This window comes from Tachysurus fulvidraco, chromosome 14 (genome assembly GCF_022655615.1).
Source record: "Tachysurus fulvidraco isolate hzauxx_2018 chromosome 14, HZAU_PFXX_2.0, whole genome shotgun sequence".
NCBI lineage: Eukaryota > Metazoa > Chordata > Actinopteri > Siluriformes > Bagridae > Tachysurus > Tachysurus fulvidraco.
This window is the reverse complement of record NC_062531.1, coordinates 644,565-665,838: the sequence shown is the minus strand read 5'-3', so window position 1 is coordinate 665,838 and position 21,274 is coordinate 644,565. Positions and strand designations below refer to the sequence as shown.

The window sequence follows — 21,274 nt, the reverse complement described above, 5'->3', positions numbered from 1 at the left end:
ATTATATAGTATAAAATAATATAAATGATATAAATAAAATTGAATTTTTTTTCTCCCACAGAAACCAGTTCTAACAAGCATAAGGCACCAAACACTTCCACAAGTGACTCACACCTACTCTGGTCATCACAATATTATTACTAAATTATTATTAACAAAATTATCATCAACAAAAAATACAAAATAAATAAAGACAGTTTATTGCTCACACTCTTGACTTGTCACATGTTTACTTTTTTATTTCAGCAAGATGATCTGAAGGAACCACAAATAAATACATTTCAATTTCTCAACTAATAAATACAACTACAGCATTGTTTCCCCGCCAAAAAAAAAAAACATTCATAGCCATCATCAGTTTGACACACCCACTCACAAACAAACACAACAGACCCATAAACAAACCCACAGATGCACACACGTGCAAACACACACACACACACACACACACACACACACACACACACACACACACACACACACACACACACACACACACACACACACACACACATACACACACACTTGTGCACCCCCATGCACGCACAATCTCTCTTTTCTTCTGTCACTTCAGACAGGAACAGGGGCCATGATTTCCTGTGGGAAAAAAAAAATTAACAACTCTGAATGTCTAATTTTATTGTTTATGCCATTTACAGACTGAAGAAATACACGTGGCATTTTAAACACAATTCGTGTTTTATAGTCAGGACTTAATAAATAACAAAATGTTAAATAAATAAATATATAATCACAATATCAGGTAAATAATTCTCCCTCCCTCTTTCCCCATCTGTAAGCAGCCTGTGTGTAATGTTTTATTAGTTTTATTACTTTGTCTTCATGTGTCTCGGGGTCTCCTGCTGCTACGAGTGGATCCTGTGACTCCTTCATCGTGGATTCTCCAGGGAACTGAGAGAGAGACGATGAGAAGGTTCCAGTTCTCCGGTAGTGAAACAGAGCAGCAAAAAGAACACAGGAGAAAACTAGAGAGGAAAAAAACAGGGAGACCAAAGAGATGATGATGTGATAAGGAGAAAAACAGGAACAAGAAGAACAATTCTTTTGTTCCTTCACTTGCTGTGACATTAAAACTCTAGAATAAAGAGAAAATCAATAAATATATAGACAAAGATTCAGAAAAATTATTCATATGAGAGACTAGATGATAAAAAATGAGCCAAATAAACACATGAATTAGTAGATAAAAATAATTGTAAACATTACTGACTAACCAATCAGAGAGAGGATCCAGATGTAGGCAGAGTCTGAGCCCAGCATGGAAGACTTAGCCGGAGACGTGGCCGTGTCTGACGTAGTGTGTCAGATATATATGGATGGAATGACAATAAAAGACGTGGCCATGTCTGACACTGAGAATAAAATAAACAAATACAGATACAGATACATTCGAAGTTTAATCTAATCTCACATTAAGACATATAATCTCACATTAACATAATTTTTCTAACCTAACCTCTACTGTAGAACATACAGCATGTACACTGCTCAGTGCTGCTTTTGTCTATTGTCTTTTGTGTAATATCATTTGTCCTGCATTGTCTGAGACATGTTGTATGGAAGCAGATGAACTCAAAATCTGAACACTCACAATGTAACTAAATTAAAATGACACTTTTCTCCCACAGAAACCAGTTCTAACGAAAAAACTACACCAGGTTACGTTTGTAACTCGGTTCCCTGAGAAAGAAACGACATGCTGCGTCAGGGCTGGCGCTATGGGATCGCTTCCATGAGGTCTGAAGTATCTGAAGCTCTGTGTGCAAACACACCAATTTAATGGCTCGGGAAGGACACGTGACGAAGTGATTACGTGCCAGTAAGTCCATATAAGGGCAATACCCATGCCGCCACGCACTGGTCGATGACTGTGCCAGAGGCCATGAGAAAGCACGAACAGAACAGACCATCAATGGCCCAGCAGGACCTGGGACCCTGGAGTGGGGTCCAAGTACAGGATATAGAACCTCATAAAAGGTGTGGGGTGAGGACCAACCTGCCGCAGCACAAATATCATCAAGGGGGACACCACTGGCCAAGGCACTGGATGAGGCAATACTCCTAGTGGAGTGAGCTATGATGCCGAGAGGTGAGGCAAGATCGCACAACTCATATGCCTGAGTTAATAGCCTCCACCACCCAGTGCACCAGGTGATGCCTGGAAACCGTATTACCCTCATTCCGGCCCCCAAAACAGACAAAAAGGGCAGAGGAGTTATTCCACAAACTAGAGCGGTGGACATAAGTCCTCAAGGCCCTTACTGGGTAAAGCAAATGCAGCCTCTCCTGTTCCGCTGACTCATGAGGCGGGGAAGAGTAGGCCCACGCCAGCCATCCTGGGCACCTTAGAGACATATCCTGCCCTGGGGTGCAGAATAGACTTGGACATGCCAGGGGGAAAATTCTTGGCAGTTGGGGGGCGATTGACAAGGCCTGCAAATCTCTCACTCTTTTGAGAGAGGCCAAAGCTAGGAGCAAAGCCATCTTTGGGGTCAGAATCTTTTCAGAGGCTGACTCTATGGGTTCAAAGTGGTCTTCCAGCAACCCCTCCAGGACCACAGAGAGGTCAGCCGCCTGACACCATGCACAAAGTGAGAGACCAGAGGGTGCCTACCCAAGAAGATCCCAAGGAGAGGCTTGTGGTTCGCAGCAATGGCGGCCATGTACACCTGTAAAGTAGATGGGGACAGGCACCAAGAAATGACTGCAGGAACTCCAGCACTGTACCAACCGGGCAGTGAACTGGATCCTGACAGTGTTCATCGCACCAGAGACAAAAAAAATCCTACATTTCAGAGCATATAGCTTCCTAGTGAAAGGAGCCCTAGCATTCTGTAGAGTCTCTGTCACCTCAGATGAGAGGCCTGCCTCTAGTAACTAGTCCACCTCAGAGGCCAGACCCGAAGCTTCCACATCTAAAGGCGGGGGTGTATTGCCCCCTGTGCCTGAGAGAGGAGATCCACCCTGACGGGAACGTCCCATGGAGTTCCGTTCAGAAGGGAGGCTAGGACTGTGGATCAACTCGAGAGAGCCAACGAAGGGCAACGAGGAGAAGTTTGACCCAGTCGTGGTGCACTTTGGCTAGGACTTGTGGGAGCAGAGCTACGGGGGAAGGCATACAGATGGAGCCTCGGCCACGTCCATACAAAGACTTCCAGGCCCATAGGGGCCGGATGAGAGAGGGAAAGCCCCGGAGGACAGTGGGTCGACTCCTTGGAGGCGAACAGATCCACTTCCGCCGGGCAAAAATTTGCCAAATTCGCGACACCACGTGGGGTGGAGATGTCACTCCCCGGGCCTCAGCAATTGCCTCGACAGGAAGTCTGCCTCCCGATTTACATGGAATGTAAATCACTCTCAGCAAAAGGAACCTGGTCTCTGCCCAAAGCAGAATCTACTGTGCCAAAAAAGGTTGATTATAGACCTCCCATAGACCCTGGGCAGGATGGCCATCCAAGGCCGCTCCCCAGTCCGAAAGTGAGGCATCCGTCGAAAGAATCCTGCAACGGTGACACGCCCCTAGAGTGGGACCCAAGGCCTGGAACCAGGGTCTTTTCCACATAAGAAGGGTACGAAGCCCACAGCGCATACCCTGAAGGGATGGCTGTGAGGATGAAAGCCCGGACTCCTGAGGCAGAGCTCGAATGTGAGGCAGACCCTGCCTCATGTGAGGCAGACCCAAAGGGATAAAGTTGGTTGCTGCCAACATGAGGCCGAGCACCCTCTGTCCCTCGGTGAAAAAGAGGCCTCGGCCTAGCTGAATAACTTTCACAGCTGACCAGATGGAAGCCACCCGAGCAAGAGACAGATGTGCCCGCATCGTGGTGGATACCAAACTATCACCAGAAAGGTGGTTCTCTGAGAAGGAGAAAGCACACACACTCTGGATTCAACCTGAGGCCTGGAGACCTCATATGGGCAAGCACAGCATCTCGATGACTGGCCACCATAGCATTCGATTGGGCCAGAATGAGCCAGTCATCCAGGTAATTCAGTACACGGATGCCCTGGAGACCCGACGGTGTCAGGGCAGCGTCCATGCACTTTGTAAATGTGCGTGCTGAAAGGGGTAAGCCAAAAGGAAGAACACAATACTGGTACACTTCGCCCCCAAAAGTGAACCTGAGGAACTTCCTGTGCTCTGGTAGAATGCCTATATGAAAATAAGCACCCTCGAGGTCGATCATCACAAAACAGTCTTTGGACCTGATCTGGGACACGATAACCTTGAGCGCGAACATCCTGAACCTGTAAGTCTTCAGAGTACAGTTCAGGGCCCACAGGTCCAAAATCGGACGCAGCCTCCCGTCCTTGTTGGGAACAACAAAATATTGATGATGGCTGTGAATGTTTTTTTTTGATGGGGAAACAATGCTGTAGTTGTATTTATTAGTTGAGAAATTAAAATGTATTTATTTGTGGTTCCTTCAGATCATCTTGCTGAAATAAAATGTGACTTCATCACAAGTCAAGAGTGTGAGCAATAAACTGTCTATTTATTATGTATTTTTTGTTTAATGATAATATTTCAGTAATAATATTGTGATATGTGTGTGTGTGTATGTGTATATGTATAGTGTGTGTGTGTGTGTGTGTGTGTGTGCAGGTGTATATATATGTATATTCTGTGTGCATGTGTGCGTGTGTATATATATATATTTATATCTGATGCAGTTCACCGTGAAATAAAACCACGTTCCTCCAGACTCCTGGTGCTCCATACAGCTACACAAAACAGCAGGACTTCAGAGTGTAAATCAACCTGTGGACATAAAGTCCATGTCACTGCTCCCTTTGGGATCTGGTGCAGCTTTTACTCCAGTTTTATCAGATTCCTCATCTTCATCTTCCTCCTTGTCTTACTCCAACCCCAAGTCTAGTCTGTCTCTGTACTGCTCTGTTCACACGAAATCCATCTGTTGTCCTTCAAACAGGAAGAACCCCTGATAATGGTGTGTTTGAACAACATAGAACAACACAGATAAGGACTGAAGTAAATTAGTCATAGACACACAAAGTTTATCTTTACAACCTGGTGTACACAGTATGGGACACAGGACAAGAAGACAGTGCAAAACAAAAGGCAGTGCAGGACAGTGTGTGTGTAAGGGGTGTGTGGGGTGAAGAGTGTGTGTGAGGTGTCTGAGGTCCACAATACTGTTGGCTTTGCAGATGCAACATGTGGTGTAAGTGTCCATGATAGAGGGAAGAGAGACACCAATGAACTTCTCAGCTGTCCTCACTATCTGCTGCAGGATCTTGCGATCTGAGATGGTGCAGTTCCCAAACCAGACAGTGATGCAGCTGCTCAGGATGCTCTCAATGGTCCCTCTGAAAAACATGGTCAGGATGGGGGGAGGGAGATGTGCCTTACTCAGCCTTCATAAGAAGTAGAGACGCTGCTGGACTTTCTTGGTTATGGAGCTGGTATTGAGTGACCAGGTGAAGTTCTCCGCTAGATGAACACCAAGAAATTTGGTGCTCTTGACGATCTCCATAGAAGATCCATCGATGTTCAGCGGAGAGTGGTCGCTCTGTGCTCTTCTGAAGTCAATAACCATCTCTTTGACATTCAGAGACACGTTGTTGGCTCTACACCAGGTACTGTAGTTAGATGTGGCACCTCCTCACTGTATGCTGACTCCTTGTTCTTGCTGATGAGACCCACCACAGTCGTGTCATCTGCGAACTTGATGATATGGTCCGATCTGTGTATTGCTGCACAGTCGTGAGTCAGCAATGTGAACAGCAGTGGACTGAGCACACAGCCCTGAGGGGCTCCAGTGTTCAGTGTGGTGGTGCTGGAGATGCTGTTCCCGATCCAGACTGACTGAGGTCTCCCAGTCAGGAAGTCCAAGATCCAGTTGCAGAGAGACGTGTTCAGTCCCAGCTGAACTAAAGTCTATGAACAACCTTTGTACATAAGTGTCTTTATTGTCCAGGTGGGTGAGGGCTAAATAAAGGGCCGTGGCAATGGCATCGGCTGTGAAGCGGTTTGTACGATACGCGAACTGTAGGGGGTCCAGTGAGGGTGGTAACTGGGTCTTCATGTGCCTCATGACGAGCTTCTCGAAGCACTTCATAAAGATGGGTGTGAGTGCAATGGGGCAATAGTCATTGAGTCTTTATGTGTGTGTGTGCATGTGTGTGTGTGTGTGTGTGTGTGTGTGTGTGTGTGTGTGTGTGTGTGTGTGTGTGTGTGTGTGTGTGTTTCTGGGTGGCTGAAAGGAAAATGTACCTCTGTAGGTGTGATTTCACTATTTCTGTGTTGCACACTCTTATTTTCCCTCTTCTCCTGTCTCTTCCTCTCTGTTCAGGGGAGGGCCTACAGGTTATTAACAAGTGTTTGAACTGGTAATGCTGAAATGAACTTAAGTGTTCAGAGCACACACACACACAGGCACACACACACACACACACACACACAAACACATACACACATATATGCACACTCACGCACACACACATCCTGATGGCTGATACTTTCTCTTCTTAACCTCTTTCATTGTCCAGCTTGTTTGAGTTCATATTACAGGTAAATCTTTTTTTATTTATTGTGTGTGTGTGTGTGTGTGTGTGTGTGTGTGTGTGTGTGTGTGTGTGTGTTTGTGTGTGTGTTCAGTTGCTTCAGCTTTTCATGTGGTGTAGAAATGAACAGTAATCATAAAAGTAGAGAGAGTTTCTTTTCTGTCTGAGTTTCTCTCTGTTTGTTCCTTACTGACTAAGTTAAGGTTTGTCCTGAGAGACTTGTGAACAGTTTGATGTCTGATTTTCAGTCCTTTATAAATTTCAGTCCTTTATAAATAAATTTAAATTTGTATCACATGTAAATGTAAAAGGAATAATGAACAGAAGACACAGAAGACATTATTCAAGTAATTAAGATTTAATTATTTTCCATTTATGGTTATGATGTTAGTGCGAGGGAAAAAACTCTAAATATTTAATATTCATTTATTATTAAATTAATTTAACAATATTAATAATATTTAATTAGTGCATTCCTGTTAAGTGTAGACCCAGTTAGACGAGGTGATGATGTTGATTTGGTTATCTTCACTTTTGCCCAAATCAAATCAAATTTTTATTTGTCACATACACATACATACAGGGTACGTCATGCAGTGAAATGCTTTATGCATCTGTCCGGTATAAGAATAAAAGGTGATGCAATTTAGGATAAAAAAACAAAGGAGATAGATAAATAAAAATGTATAAACTATATAAGAAAACTATAAAAAATTATATAAAATATGAAAATAGGAGGAGACATATTGTATATACATATGCATAAATATACATATTAATAAGTGTGTATGGATTTTAAAGATTGTCCTTAAAGTGTCCAGATACAGTATGGTGTGTAAATAGTGTATAAAGTGGCACTGTGCTGTACAAGTCCAGAGTTAAAGTGATTTTCTAGTCAGTGTGTGTTGTGTTGTGTAAAACGTAACGTTTAACATTCTTCTGTGATGAAGATTCCTGTGTAACAGAACTGTATGAAGGTGTCTTCATGTCTTTCTGTCTTGTACTTAATGCTCACCTCTTACACCCGTCCTGTGAAATACGGAATCGTCCCATATTTACAGGCAAAATGACGCGTCCCGCATCAAATCAATACGTGGTGCGATTTGTCCCGTATTTTACATAGGTCCACATTATACAGCATAGATATATATACACTAGATGTCGCCATGTATAGGGCAGTACATTGGAACGAATGTGTCAATAGAGCCGCCATCTTGGTACAGGGGACCCCCTCCTCTTAATGCATTAGTGTCAATGTAGGCAAGTAAGTAATAAAATCAACATAAAACGTCATGAATGCGATTTCTTTTTTTTTTTTAAGGTTTTGATATAAATTAATCTACTTTTTCGCATTATAATGCATAATGCTAGTAGGTGTAAGTTTATTATTTACATTCTTCCACTTGAGTAAACTTCAAATGAACAATCACTACTTACCTTATAGCCTGCTGCATGTAACACTGCTACAATGGTGTGTGTGTGTGTGTGTGTGTGTGTGTGTGTGATTATAAATTAACATGTATAGTCACACTATTGTAGCTAGCAGTGTTGCTACGGTACACACACACACACACACACACTATATATATATATATATATATATATATATATATATATATATATATATATATATATATATATATATAAATAAAGCAGTTTCCAGTTGGAAGCAAATCACAAATTCAACAGGAACATAATGTGAAAGTGAGATAGTCGAGGTGCCAAAGACTGTTCAATCTGTTATTTCCTATTATCAGTTTTTCTATTATATTTCCCTTCCTGCAATACCTTTGCCACATTAAATAAGTATGTAATAAAGTGTCACATAAACAAAAAAATAAATAAATAAAAAAGTTGGACTTTGAGGCTGAACTTGTGTGTTACACTGCCAAGCTAACTGGTGACATCCTGGACCGTCAGCTGACTTAACTGTTTAGTTTCCCTGCAACTTGTCCATGACTGACGTCTCTGTTTATCACTTGGGAATCTACAAACACATTCAGATTCACATTATTATATTTAATACCATGTCAGCAATCAAAAGCTATTTTCATGGCAAAATTCAATTACAAAAACACAAATATAAATGTAATAAAAACAAAACAAATATAACTTTTTTTATTTTAATTAACATACGTTAAAAAAAAATCCAAACCCTTTTCAAACATAATATAATTAAATCTGTCCTTAAGTGAAGTAATGTAATAAAAGAGCGTTCTGCTTGTGTTAAGTCCAGGACAATCTAATAAAATATGTTAGACAGATAAGGGAATCTTACAGAACATACAGAAAGTTCCGTCTTTTCACCTTTAAGCAAAAAAACAAAACAAAACATGGGTCAATTTTTAATGTCCTTATTAAGAGCTTCGGAATCTACAAACGTCTGATTTCCTAACTGTCACAAAACAAACCAACGGAACAAGAAATATAATTCCCTAACATTCATCACCATAAAACACATTCTCACGTGTGTAATGTAATCCCTTCTGTCTGGTTTTTAGATTTATTTCGTTTTAACAAACAAACGCAGCACAGAAGTCCGGCATCGTCCATGTGTTTGAGGTAAAGGAGCACCGTACAAAGATGGCGGCGGTTTTGACGCATTTTTAGGACCCCAAGGCGACATCTACATACATCTTATACAGCATCCCATGCACATCACCCCACCCGCATTGTGTGGAGATGCGTCCTATTCTGCCCCTGATTGGGTAATACTCGTTGCCATCGTTGGTTTGATTGGTTTGTTTTAGGGTTACGGGCCGTGAATCACGGCCAATCAGAGTCAGAGGAGGGCGGGACGCCGCCTCGCCGGTTCTTTTGACAGAGTCAGAGTGACAGAAAATCCATATGAAACGATGGCGTCTCCAGATAAACCCCCCCCCCCATCCCCCCCCGCCCGTGTCCACACAACCAGTGGATGCTGGTTATGTGGAAAGGATCATTTCTAGAATGATCATTGATCATAGCCAACAAATGGACTGACAGCAGGAAGCTCTCCTGTGGAGCTCATCAGGAGTGAGCTCGTGATCACTTTTAACGTTGCAGTCCTGTTGAGAGTTTTCTGTAGATGTTTGAAAGACAAACAGCTTCTCAGTGCTGCACGGAGTGACAAGAAGTACACTTATAAACGAAAGTAGGCCTGACCTGCTCAAATACTGCACACTATCACTTCTGGTCCGCTGATATTCACTGATACACTGATATACATCCACTGATGTTATTATGTTCATGATGTTCATGGAAGATCTTTTGCAAGTTTGCAAGATATAATTACTAAGTTATGGATCTGTTAATTTAATAATAAGTTAATAAAATATGGTTCACATCTCACAAGTTCCTCCAAAAGCTTATTTTTGTGTTCACAGTCACAGTTTGTTGGTGTATATTTATTATTGTCATAGCTGTGTATTCAATATGACCACTTAAGTTGTGACAGTGAGAGACTGAGTGCATCTGTTCACACTGATTTCAATAGCAGACGTCTTATTATAATGTCCATTGGTATCAATATTAATATTTTTATGAATACATGTTTTAAGTTATGATATACCGCCACTGGCACGCCATCGGGACTGTGGTCATCGTGGCCCCGAGGGGTGTGGCCCCGAGGGGTGTGGCCCCCGCTGTGGCAGGCGTCCCTTATTTTTCTGTATTGAAGGTGGCAACCCTACTTACAACTGGGATGGGGGATGGTGGGGGGTGGATGATGCTACACACACGGGCACACACAGACACCCAAACCCCCCCCCCCCCCCAAAAAAAATAAAAAAAAAAATAAAGTGAACGTTATGTCTGTGTCTGTTTCGCTCTCTGTATTAACACAAGGTCTGAAACTGTTTCAGGTCAAAATGGTGGTGCTGCAGAGGATTTTCGGTAAGCAATGAAATCTCCATTTTACTGCTTTCTCTCTACACTGTGTCACCAATCTGTGACTTTATACACATTTCCTGGAGATCACAAATAAATACACAGAACATACTTGGAAATGTTAGAGTTGAGATAAATGAGTATACTGTGAGCTGTATTTGGTGGTGGAATGAGGAAACACAGGACAACATTCAGAGGAAGAGGCTAAAAAGAAGTGAGGTGTAGAAAGGACTGAAGAAAGTAGAAATGATTACAAGGAATCACAGAGAGAGTGAAGAGGGACGTGATGAAGACAAAGCAGAAAGCATACGATGAGTTGTACACAGGGTTAGACATGAGGAAGGTGAGGAGGACTTGTACAGATTAGGGAGACAGAGATAGAGATGGGAAGGTGCTGACAGGTGAGGACAGTGTGCAGAGAAGATGGAAGGAGTATTTTGAAGAGCTGATTTGTGAGGAAAATGACAGGGAAAGACTGGAGGAAGAAGCGAATAGGATGAGGTGAGGAAGGATCTGAGGAGAATGAAAGTCAGTGGTAGTAAGACAGAATAAATGTGTATGAACGAGAGAGAGTGTTGTGTGTGTGACAGAAGAGTGTCAGGAGTGTTGTGTGTGTGAAAGAAGAGTGTCAGGAGTGTTGTGTGTGTGACAGAAGAGTGTCAGGAGTGTTGTGTGTGTGACAGAAGAGTGTCAGGAGTGTTGTGTGTGTATTTGACAGAAGAGTGTCAGGAGTGTTGTGTGTGTGTGACAGAAGAGTGTCAGGAGTGTTGTGTGTGTGTGACAGAAGAGTGTCAGGAGTGTTGTGTGTGTGTGACAGAAGAGTGTCAGGAGTGGTGACCCCTAACAGGAAAAGACCAAAGAAGAAGAAGACTGTTAGCTCAGACATGTGAAGAATGAGAGAGGCTGCTATCACATTCTGAGAGGAATCAGTAGGTGTGAGATCTTCCTGTAGCTCCTTTAATGTTGCTGTAGGTCTCTCAGCAGCCTCCCTGCTATGATTTTGTCCTGTTCCTGGTGATGTCACTGTGCTGCTCTGTTTCCTCCATGTTTCATTTCATTTCTATATGCTGCCACTTCACACAGAGGAGGAAAAAGTTATGAGTTTTTTTTACATCACAAAATATTGCTGTCAGGTTGTGACCACAGTGTGTGTGTGTACACAGTGACTGGTTTCCACTTAAACAGTCAAATAGGAGCCGCTGAGCAGAACATTTTCTCCATAGGAACAAGACAGAGTTTGTTTATCTGTCAGCAGAGCAACCTTGTACATGTGTAGACACACACACACACACACACACACACACACACACACACACACACACACACACACACACACACACACACACACAGGTCACATTTAGATCTCTGTTAATAAAGTCATTGCACAATTGCAAAAATGTTTATCACATGTAAGTCTTAGAAACATTTTAATTCTGTAGATTTTAACCAGTGAGTCTCATCTTTCTGTCATCATCATTAACTTATATAAAGCTCACGCTTTCGAACACTGTTCACCCAATACAACAACATGGATCTTTATATTTTCAGCATTTGGCAGACGTCCTAATCCAGAGCGACATCTTTACATCAGTTCACAGCACTTGTACAGAATGTCCCTATTGTTAAGACATGATAAGTTGCGATAAGATAAAGCTTCATTCATACCACAGTGGGGAGATTTTTATGTTACAGCAGTAAAGAAAAAAATGCAGAAGAAGGAAACAGTACGGTATTTACACTCTCAAACTAATTGCGTGTGCGGGCGCGTGCGCGTGTGTGTGTGCATGTGTGCGCGCGTGTTGTGTGTGTGCGTGTGTGGTGTGTGTGCGTGTGTGGTGTGTGTGCGTGCGTGGTGTGTGTGTGTGTGTGCGCGCGTGTTGTGGGTGGTGTGTGTGCGTGTGTGGTGTGTGTGCGTGTGTGTGTGTGAAGATGGGTGTTTTTATTTTTGCAAGAATGTCGCGAGAGTTCTTGTTTTTCTTGGTTGATTTTGCATGACATTCTCTTTTTGGGGGTTTTCATTTGTTATTTTTCAACTTGGCAATTTCTCTTAAAAGATTGTTGGCTGATTGACCACAATAAAGAAGTTTGCTCATTCTCTTCCAGGTCTGAGGAGATTTCTCAGTGTTTTTGTAGTATTTATAGAGCTAACAGTTAAGTCTAACTAAAACAGTTTTTAGTAACCAAAAAGTCTAAGAGAAGAGGACACCCTGTGATGTGTCGGCTTGGAGACCGGCTCTGAGTTACGACACTGGCCTTCCTTATCAGCTTGTCCAGTCTCTTCCTGTGTGTAGTAGAGATGCTGCTGCACCAGCAGACTAATCCATAGATGATGGCTGTGGCAAAAAAGGTCTTCACTAGTGCTTCAACAGAAAGAGTTTGCTCTGCTCTATCTTAGAAATGGCATCTGTATTGTCTGTTCAGTACAATTTACTGTTCAGATGAACACCCAGGCATTCATGAGAGTCCAGAGAGTGCTTTTGTGAGAGTGTGTTTGTCTCTGCAGAAATCCACCACCAGTTCTTTGGTGTTCCCTGCATTTACCAAGGTGAGGAAGGCTGGGCCTGCAGTCTTCCTAACCTTGACCTTCCTGAGCTCCATTCTCACCTGGGCTTCTGTAAGGGGCAGTATGTAGGGGAAATGGCGGAATACTTGCTGGAATAGCACTTCGGCGCTCTCCATAGCTGTAGGAAGACCTTTCATTGGGACGAGCTTTAATATTTTTGAAAAAGGATCTACAATGACGAAAATGACTTATTACCTTGAGAGACTGGCAGATCGGTGGCAATATCTACTCCTAAATGCGACCATGGACGACGAGGAACGGGGAGAGGTAGGAGCTTGCCACACGGAAGCTGTCTGGGTGTCTTGGCCATTGCACAATTCCGTCAGCCCTGGACAAAACGGTTCACATCCTGCCTCATATTGGGCCATCAGTAGCGCTGCTGCAGCACGGTGACACTCTGATTCACACCGGGATGTCCCGTGCCTGGAGACGAGTGACTCTTTTCAATCAATGTGGTCCTGAGTGAATGAGGGACGAACATACGTCCAGGCGGACACTCTGGAGGAGGTGATGGAGTGTCTGGTATCTCATCCTTCTCGCTCCATTCAATTGGGCATGCAAAGATTTTATCCGCTAGGATGGGCTCGGGAGACAGCTTTTCTTCTTCTGGTGAGAATCTCCATGATAGTTCGTCTGCTTGTCCATTCTTTGAACCTGGTTGATAGGAATGGAGAAGTTAAACCATGTAAAGAATAGAGCCCACCTGGCTTGTCTAGAGTTCATTCGTCTGGCCTCCTTCAAGTACTGGAGATTCTTATGATCTGTGATCACAATGAACGGATGTCTGGCTCCCTCGAGCCAGTGTCTCCACTCTTCCAGTGCCATTTTTATGGCTAACAGTTCACGGTCGCCAATAACATAGTTCTTCTCGGCCGAACTGAACTTGTATGAATAAAAGGCGCATGGATGATGAGCGGGGGATTCACCTGTCCTTTGCGCCAGAACCGCGCCCACACCGGTGGAGGATGCGTCCACCTCTACCCGGAAAGGTTTCGTGGGGTCTGGCTGAACCAGTACTGGCGCGTCGCAAAATGCCCTTTTTAGTCTCTCGAATGCGATTTGCATGTCTGGAGTCCAGATGAGTTTCTTAGGGTTTCCACGAAGCACGGTGGTGAGTGGAGTAACGATGAGACTGAAGTCCCGAATGAAGCGACGGTAGAAATTTGCGAATCCCAGGAATCTTTGGAGCTCCTTTATAGAGCTGGGTGGTGGCCAGGTTGTGATCACAACCACCTTTGTATCGTCCATGCTGACGCCACGTTCTGATACATCATACCCCAGGAACTGGATCATTTTCTGGTGATTGCGAAGACGTCGCAATACTTCACACACATGGTTATAATGGTCTTTGGTGTTTCTCCCCGTCTCTGCACACCTGTTCCTCATGTGTCTAATTGTGATTAGTATTTAGTCGAGCCTCTGTTGTTGTCTCCTGTTGTGATGTTGTCCTGTGTCATGACTTGGTTTCTGTTTTGTGCTTTTTATTTAATAACTCCTGTTTTATTTTAACACTATTTGGGTCTGTTTTACCCCCACGTCACTGACTCAGTATTGGGTCCTTTATTATTTAACATACTGTATATAAAGAACATTGCAATAAATATAATATCACTTTTCATCTTTCAGAGAGTGCTTACAGGGAAGGAAATAATATAGTTATTATTATTATTATTATTATTATTATTATTATTATTATTATTATTATTATTATTATTATTATATTCAAATGTATTCTAGGTTTTGTTTTTCCCCTCTGAATAAAATTGAAATTTTTATTTGATTTGATTTTTGCAGGACACAGGAGATTTACCAGGAACCTGGAGGTGGTGTCACTGCTCATCACAGCCACTCTGTGTTTGTTAGTAATACTGCAAATACACCTCCAGGGCAAGAAATCACAAACCATAAGACAAGACAAAGTCTTGAGAAAGCAGAAACCTGAACCAGAGACATGGCCGGACATGTTCCTAAACTCAGTCCCCAAGTGTACGCTAAACTCATCTGCCTCCAAGATTCATGACTTCTCAACTTTACCAAAGAATATCCAAGACTTCCTGTTTTACCAGCACTGTCGCCATTTCCCCATGCTCCTCAACAATCCTGGGAAGTGCGGCGGACCAAAGAACTCCGCAGATGTTTTCCTACTGTTGGTCATTAAAAGTTCTCCACCCAACTACGATCGGCGTGAGGTTCTGCGTAAAACGTGGGCTTTGGAGCGGCTTCATAGCGGTGTGTGGATCCGCACCGTGTTCATATCTGGAACCACAGGAGACGGTTATGAGAAGGAAAAACTGAATAAACTCCTGGAGCTGGAGAACCGCGAGTACCAGGACATTCTGCAGTGGGACTTTGATGATACCTTTTACAACCTCACACTGAAGCAGGTCTTATTCCTGGAGTGGATGGAGAGGTTTTGCCCAGATGTGCACTTTCTCCTCAATGGAGATGATGACATTTTTGCCAACACAGACAATATGGTGCAGTACCTCAAGGGCTTAGATGATATTGATGGAAGCAAACATCTTTTTATCGGCCACTTGAACGAATATATGGAGCCGATCGGCAACAAGGCAGTAAATACTTCGTCCCTGTACAAATCCATAAATCAGACACCTATCCTCCCTACTGTGGTGGTGGTGGCTTCCTGCTGTCACAATTCACTTCCAGAGTTATCTACAACATGTCTCACTCCATCCCCCTGATTCCTATCGATGATGCTTACATGGGAATGTGTCTGGAAAAAGCTGGACTTCAACCCAGACATCATGTAGGAGTGAGGACATTCGGCCTGAACGTTCCCTCGGGTCAACATGAGGCAAACAATCCATGCTACTACCGTGAGGTTCTCCTGGTCCACAGGTTCCTCCCACTTCAGATTTATCTTATGTGGCATGAAATCCATAGAGAAGATTTGAATTGTTCAAAGAGAACAGAAGGGAACGAGAATTCTGGGCTTTTCAAGCTTTAAACAGAGGACTGGGAGGACAGATTTGTGAAAATCTGGGAGGACTGGGAAAGACTGGGGGTGAGAGGGGGGGACTGGGTGACATACAGTGAGAAGCTTTCAATTTAGATGATTTTATAACCAGCCAATTGCACACAGGCAAACTCAACTTAAACAATGAAAATAAAAAATAAAACGGAAGATGAAGTGATTATGGAATGTGGGAGTCTGGGGGTTAAGGTGTTGGACTACTCATCGAAGGTCATGAGTCGTGAATCCCTTGGTCACCAATCTGCCCATGCTGGGCCCCTGAGCAAGGCCCTTAACCCTCAATTGCTCGTCTGTATAAATGAGCTAAAAATGTAAGTCGCTCTGACTAACGGCGTCTGCAAAATGCTGTAAACGTAATAAATATTTAAAGCAAAAAATAAACAAAAGACGCAGTTCTTATAATAATAATAATAATAATAATAATAATAATAATAATAATAATAATAATAATAATAATGCAGCTTGTTTGTTTTACTGAGAAACTGCAAACTCCTCTACAGTCAGAGCTGCTGTTAGAGAGAATTAATCAACATCTGACCACCAATCAGAATCCAGAACTCAGCAGCAGCTCTGTGGTAAAAGTGGTTTGAGGAACTGAATCTTAAAATTTAAACTGTTAAGCTAATTGAGTTTGCTGTGTGTTATGGTGAACATGAGGTTTTGTGTTCTTATATTATCATATATTTAACTCAGTACAGCTCGCTGGGCCTTTCAGCTGATTTGGGGTTTTTCCTCCAGCTTTGTGTAATGCTGTAGGTCATGTAGCTGTCCTCATGTCATGTGGTGATAATGTTTACTTCTTTGCCCCTGTCTTGTGGCATCTTGTGTAATTTTATTATTGTTCTTTTATCATGAAGGTACTTTCTGATTATACACTCTGGGTGTTTAGTGTGAGGTGTTCTGTGTACATTCAAAAATTGTTTTTTCTGTTTTAACCTTTGCTCATACACACTACTGTGCACAGTGTGACGCAGTGAAATGCTTTTACTGACTCCATAAAAATGGAGCTTTTATAACGAGTGCATTTGAAATAAAGTGCAGATGAAAACAAAGTAAACAGGAAAGGGATGCTGGGTGTGTGTTGAAACAATGTCCACTGTTAAAAGTGCAAAACAAATAATACTGAATAGAATTTCGTTGAAATGTTCTGTAGGAGTACGAAGTTTCTCCTCATTCTCTGTGTTTGAATTCATGGAGCTGTAGCACTTCTCTGACCACATCAGGGACAAGTGTCAGAGTTTAGAAGCTTAAGGTCCTTCTCTATCTTCCTGGCCTTGAACTCAGAGGAACCGACAGCTGGAGAGCCTTCGGTCCTGCATGGTCCTGTTCCCAATCCAGGCTGTGATGCTTCCTAGCAGGATGCTCTGGATCTCCTGAAAGAGCAGTGTAAAGTGTGTGAGGTGGTAAAGATGCTGAGGGACCTTGGTCACCAATTGTCCACTTTCTCCACTGGGGTTCTCCTGGGCAGACACTATCTCCTCTCCTGTTTCAAGCTGAAGTCCACGATCAACTTCTTTGTGCTGCTGATGTTCAGGAGGAGGCTGTTTTCCTGGCACTAGTTCTCCAGGCTTTAATCAGAGATCAGGCGAACAACAGCATGGTCCTCAACAAGCTTAACAGTGATTGTGAAGTTGGAAATGTGGACACAGTCATTGCTACAAACTGCTACACACACACACACACACACACACACACACACACACACACACACACACACAAACACACACACACACACCTACATACAGGTCCTGTAGTGCTACTGTACTAAACTGCTGTATTAGTTCTTACTAACTGATGACAGGAATTTATATGGTGTTTATTCTCAATGACGGTTGACGGCCAGTGAACTTCTGCACAGGAAGTTCTCCGCTTGCTGGATTTCATCATCTACACACTAAAATAAAGTGCTTACACATCCTTCACATTACACACACATTTGAATAATGTTCAGAACGTCATCAGGATTTACACAAGTGCTTTTGTCTGTTTTAAGACGTTACATATTTTCTGAACGTTAGTTAATCCTCCTGTTAAATACAGCGTAATTCTTTTAAATAATTACTGACGTGGTCCTCACAAAACCTCTCCTCTGTTAGGAATGTGTGGTGTTTGAGCTCATGACAGCAAAGTGTTCAGCTCAGCTCAGAACTTTTGTCACAGCCGCAGTTCTACAGAACCAAGATGAACTTAAACACTGAAGCAATGCTGAGACACTGAAGATGTTCGTTACTGTCCAGTGTTCACTCCTGAGTCTGGTTCATCTCAAGGTTTCCTCCTCATATCACCTCAAGGAGTTTTTCCTCACCACCATCAACATAGACCCGATCAACAGGGATAGATGTTAAACTTTTACATTGTAATTCCATGTTTTTCTATTTCTCTAAACCTGCTTTGAGACCATGTCCACTGTTAAAAGTGTGATACAGATAAAATGGAACTGAACTGAAAGCGCTGTATTAACAGGAAGTGCATTATGTGGAACAGCTTTAGTGATTGTGTCACAGTGACTGGTCTGTGTGGTTTCCCTGCCTTGAGCCGTGCCTCTTCTCCATGCATTCCCTTCAATAAAACCCATTTCATCTTCTGCCCTTAAAGTTGTTTTCTGCTTTAGGTCCAATGTTCTCGTTGGTTATCAGATAAAGCAGATTAATGAGTTTTAAGGGACATAAGAGCATCTAACTTTGAATGAACCGTACAGAACAAGCACAACTCTGACTGGAGAGGAGTAAAGAGGGGATTGGACAAGAGTAACTCTAAAAATGACGCTACCACCACCAGCCCCATGAATCACCATGTCAGGTGAATTCCAGCAGATCCATAAAAGCCACTCAAGCACATAACAGTCACTTATTAAGAAATGACCCATGCTAACGTCCACTCCCTACAGGCAGCTGTGCTGTGTGCAGGAGCGAGGTTGTGTACGATCGTGTGTATGAGTGATGGACAGGACATGGACATGTCTGAACGGAAGTTGAAGAAACTTTGACTATTTATTCATAGAAGAATTAGTCAGGAAAGGAATGATAGACTGCTGTAACTGAGTACTGAATATTAATGACCACTGACAGCACAAGTCGAACATAAACATGTCAGTTACTAAATACAGTAAAGGTGTGTGTTTTCATTAGTGGACGAGTTTTAGCAAAAGCTAATCAACAGTTTATTAGCAGCCATGTAGAAATTGTGTGAGTAATCTAATCTGTGTGAGTAATCTGTGTGAGAATTTAATCTTACGGTTGGGTCTAGACTGTTTGCACATCTGATGTAATTATTATCTTTATCACTCTTTATTGTCTAAGGCTAACTGATAGGCTAAATGACATACTTGTCTAATCTAATTAGCAGGATTTATCATAACAGGTGTCAAAGGGTGTACAAACATTTGCATTCAACTGTATTTTGTTTCCTGGTTTCCGCACCTGGTTGCAAAGCAGAAAAATGTGTAGCATAAATCCCCAAATGCATCATCCTAAGGTAGCAACTAAGCAACTTGTCTTTATACTTATATCATCATATTACAAACACAGCCTTCTTCACCTTAGAAATATCACCAAGCTGAGAAACATCCTGTCTGTATCTGATGCTGAGAAGCTAGTTCATGCCTTCATGACCTCTAGACTGGACTATTGTAATGCATTACTAGGTTTTTGTCCTGCATCTTTAATAAATAGGTTACAGTTAGTCCAAAATGCAGCTGCCAGAGTTCTCACTAGGACAAGAAAGTATGACCTTTAACCCCAATTTTATCAGCTCTACACTGGCTACCTGTTAAGTTTAGAACTGATTACAAACTGCTGCTACTTACGTACAAGGCTCTTAATGGTTTAGCTCCCATGTATCTAACTAGTCTTCTAACACGTTACAATCCTTCACGCTCTCTGAGATCACAAAACTCAGGACTTCTGCTAGTCCCCAGAATATCTAAGTCTACTAAAGGTGGTAGAGCATTTTCTTATTTAGCTCCCAAACTTTGGAATTGTCTTCCTGATAGTGTTCGGGGCTCAGACACATTTCCCCAGTTAAAATGTAGATTAAAAACTCATCTCTTTAGTCAGGCGTACACATAATACATCCCATAATACTGTGCTCTATATTATCAGACCAAATGCCAGGGCTCTCTAGTTTTGAAGACAGACAAGTGTGACATCTCCAACCTCCCCAGCACCCCTCCACAAACAAACAAACAAACAAACAAACAAAAAAAACAGATTTGTAAAGTTCGTCGCGACAAACTTTGATGTTGGCTTTGACGGTCCAAGTATTCGCAAAGGCCGGTGCATTTTGGAGGCAGGTGGACAGAAAGATTGTGAAAGCTACTGGACCTCTAGGGTGCCAATACTTTTGGAGGTGAGCAGACATGAGCATGTAACATGATCCGAATACCCGTGAGGTACTTCCCCTCATTGTGCTGAGTGTATTGATATGTCACATGTCCATGTTGTGCAAATTTTTGATTTTGCTTGTTTTGGTGGCGGGGCTACACGTGACGTCACGTGACGTGACCAGAATACCCGTGGGGCAGTTCCCCTCATTGTGCTGAGTGTTTTGACATGTCACATGTCCATGTTGTGCAAATTTTTGATTTCGCTTATTTTGGGGGCGGGGCTACACGTGACGTCACGTGGTGTCGAGTGATGTCACCAGAATACCCGGTGGGGTGCCAATACTTTTGGCAAAAAGTGGCTACTGAGGGTTTGAACATTTCATGTCACTACTGCAGTCATTATGGGATTCTACTTATTATACTGCATAGAACAGTACATGCAATTCTTAATGTTGGATGTATTGTGTGTGTGAGAGCTTAGAGGACTTTTCGGAATTCCCTATTCAAGTCTATGGGATGTTTGACCGTCGACTATGGGAAAACCGAAAATTCCGTCGGAACTCCGGAATAAAAACTTTGTCCGAGATATGAACCTCAAAAGTTTATAATGGAAGTCTATGGAAAAAAAGGCCACTTTGACCTTCCGTACCGGGACTGCCGGAATTCCGATCGCTTAGAAAAATAGAAGCAACAAACTTAAGACAAGGGTCTACGACATATCCGAATTTGGTGCATGTGGCTCGAACGCCCTAGGCCGCATTTTTTTAAATAAATTTTTGTCTAATAATAATAATAATAATAATAATAATAATAATAATAATAATAATAATAATAATAATAATAATAAGCTTATAACGGAAATCAGAATGTTGGCTTCTACAAAGCCAACATAACTAGATTTGTAAAGTTCATCGCAACAAACTTTGATACCACCCCGCTGCTGCGATCCCTCCACTGGCTTCCGGTAGCTGCTCGC

The 21,274-nt window shown here is 42.5% G+C and overlaps 1 pseudogene; it reads left to right on the top strand.

The window, feature by feature from the left end:
• Window positions 1–6,417: 6,417 nt before the first annotated feature.
• LOC125138316 lies at window positions 6,418–16,174 on the top strand (annotated as a pseudogene).
• The last annotated feature ends 5,100 nt before the right edge of the window (window positions 16,175–21,274 follow it).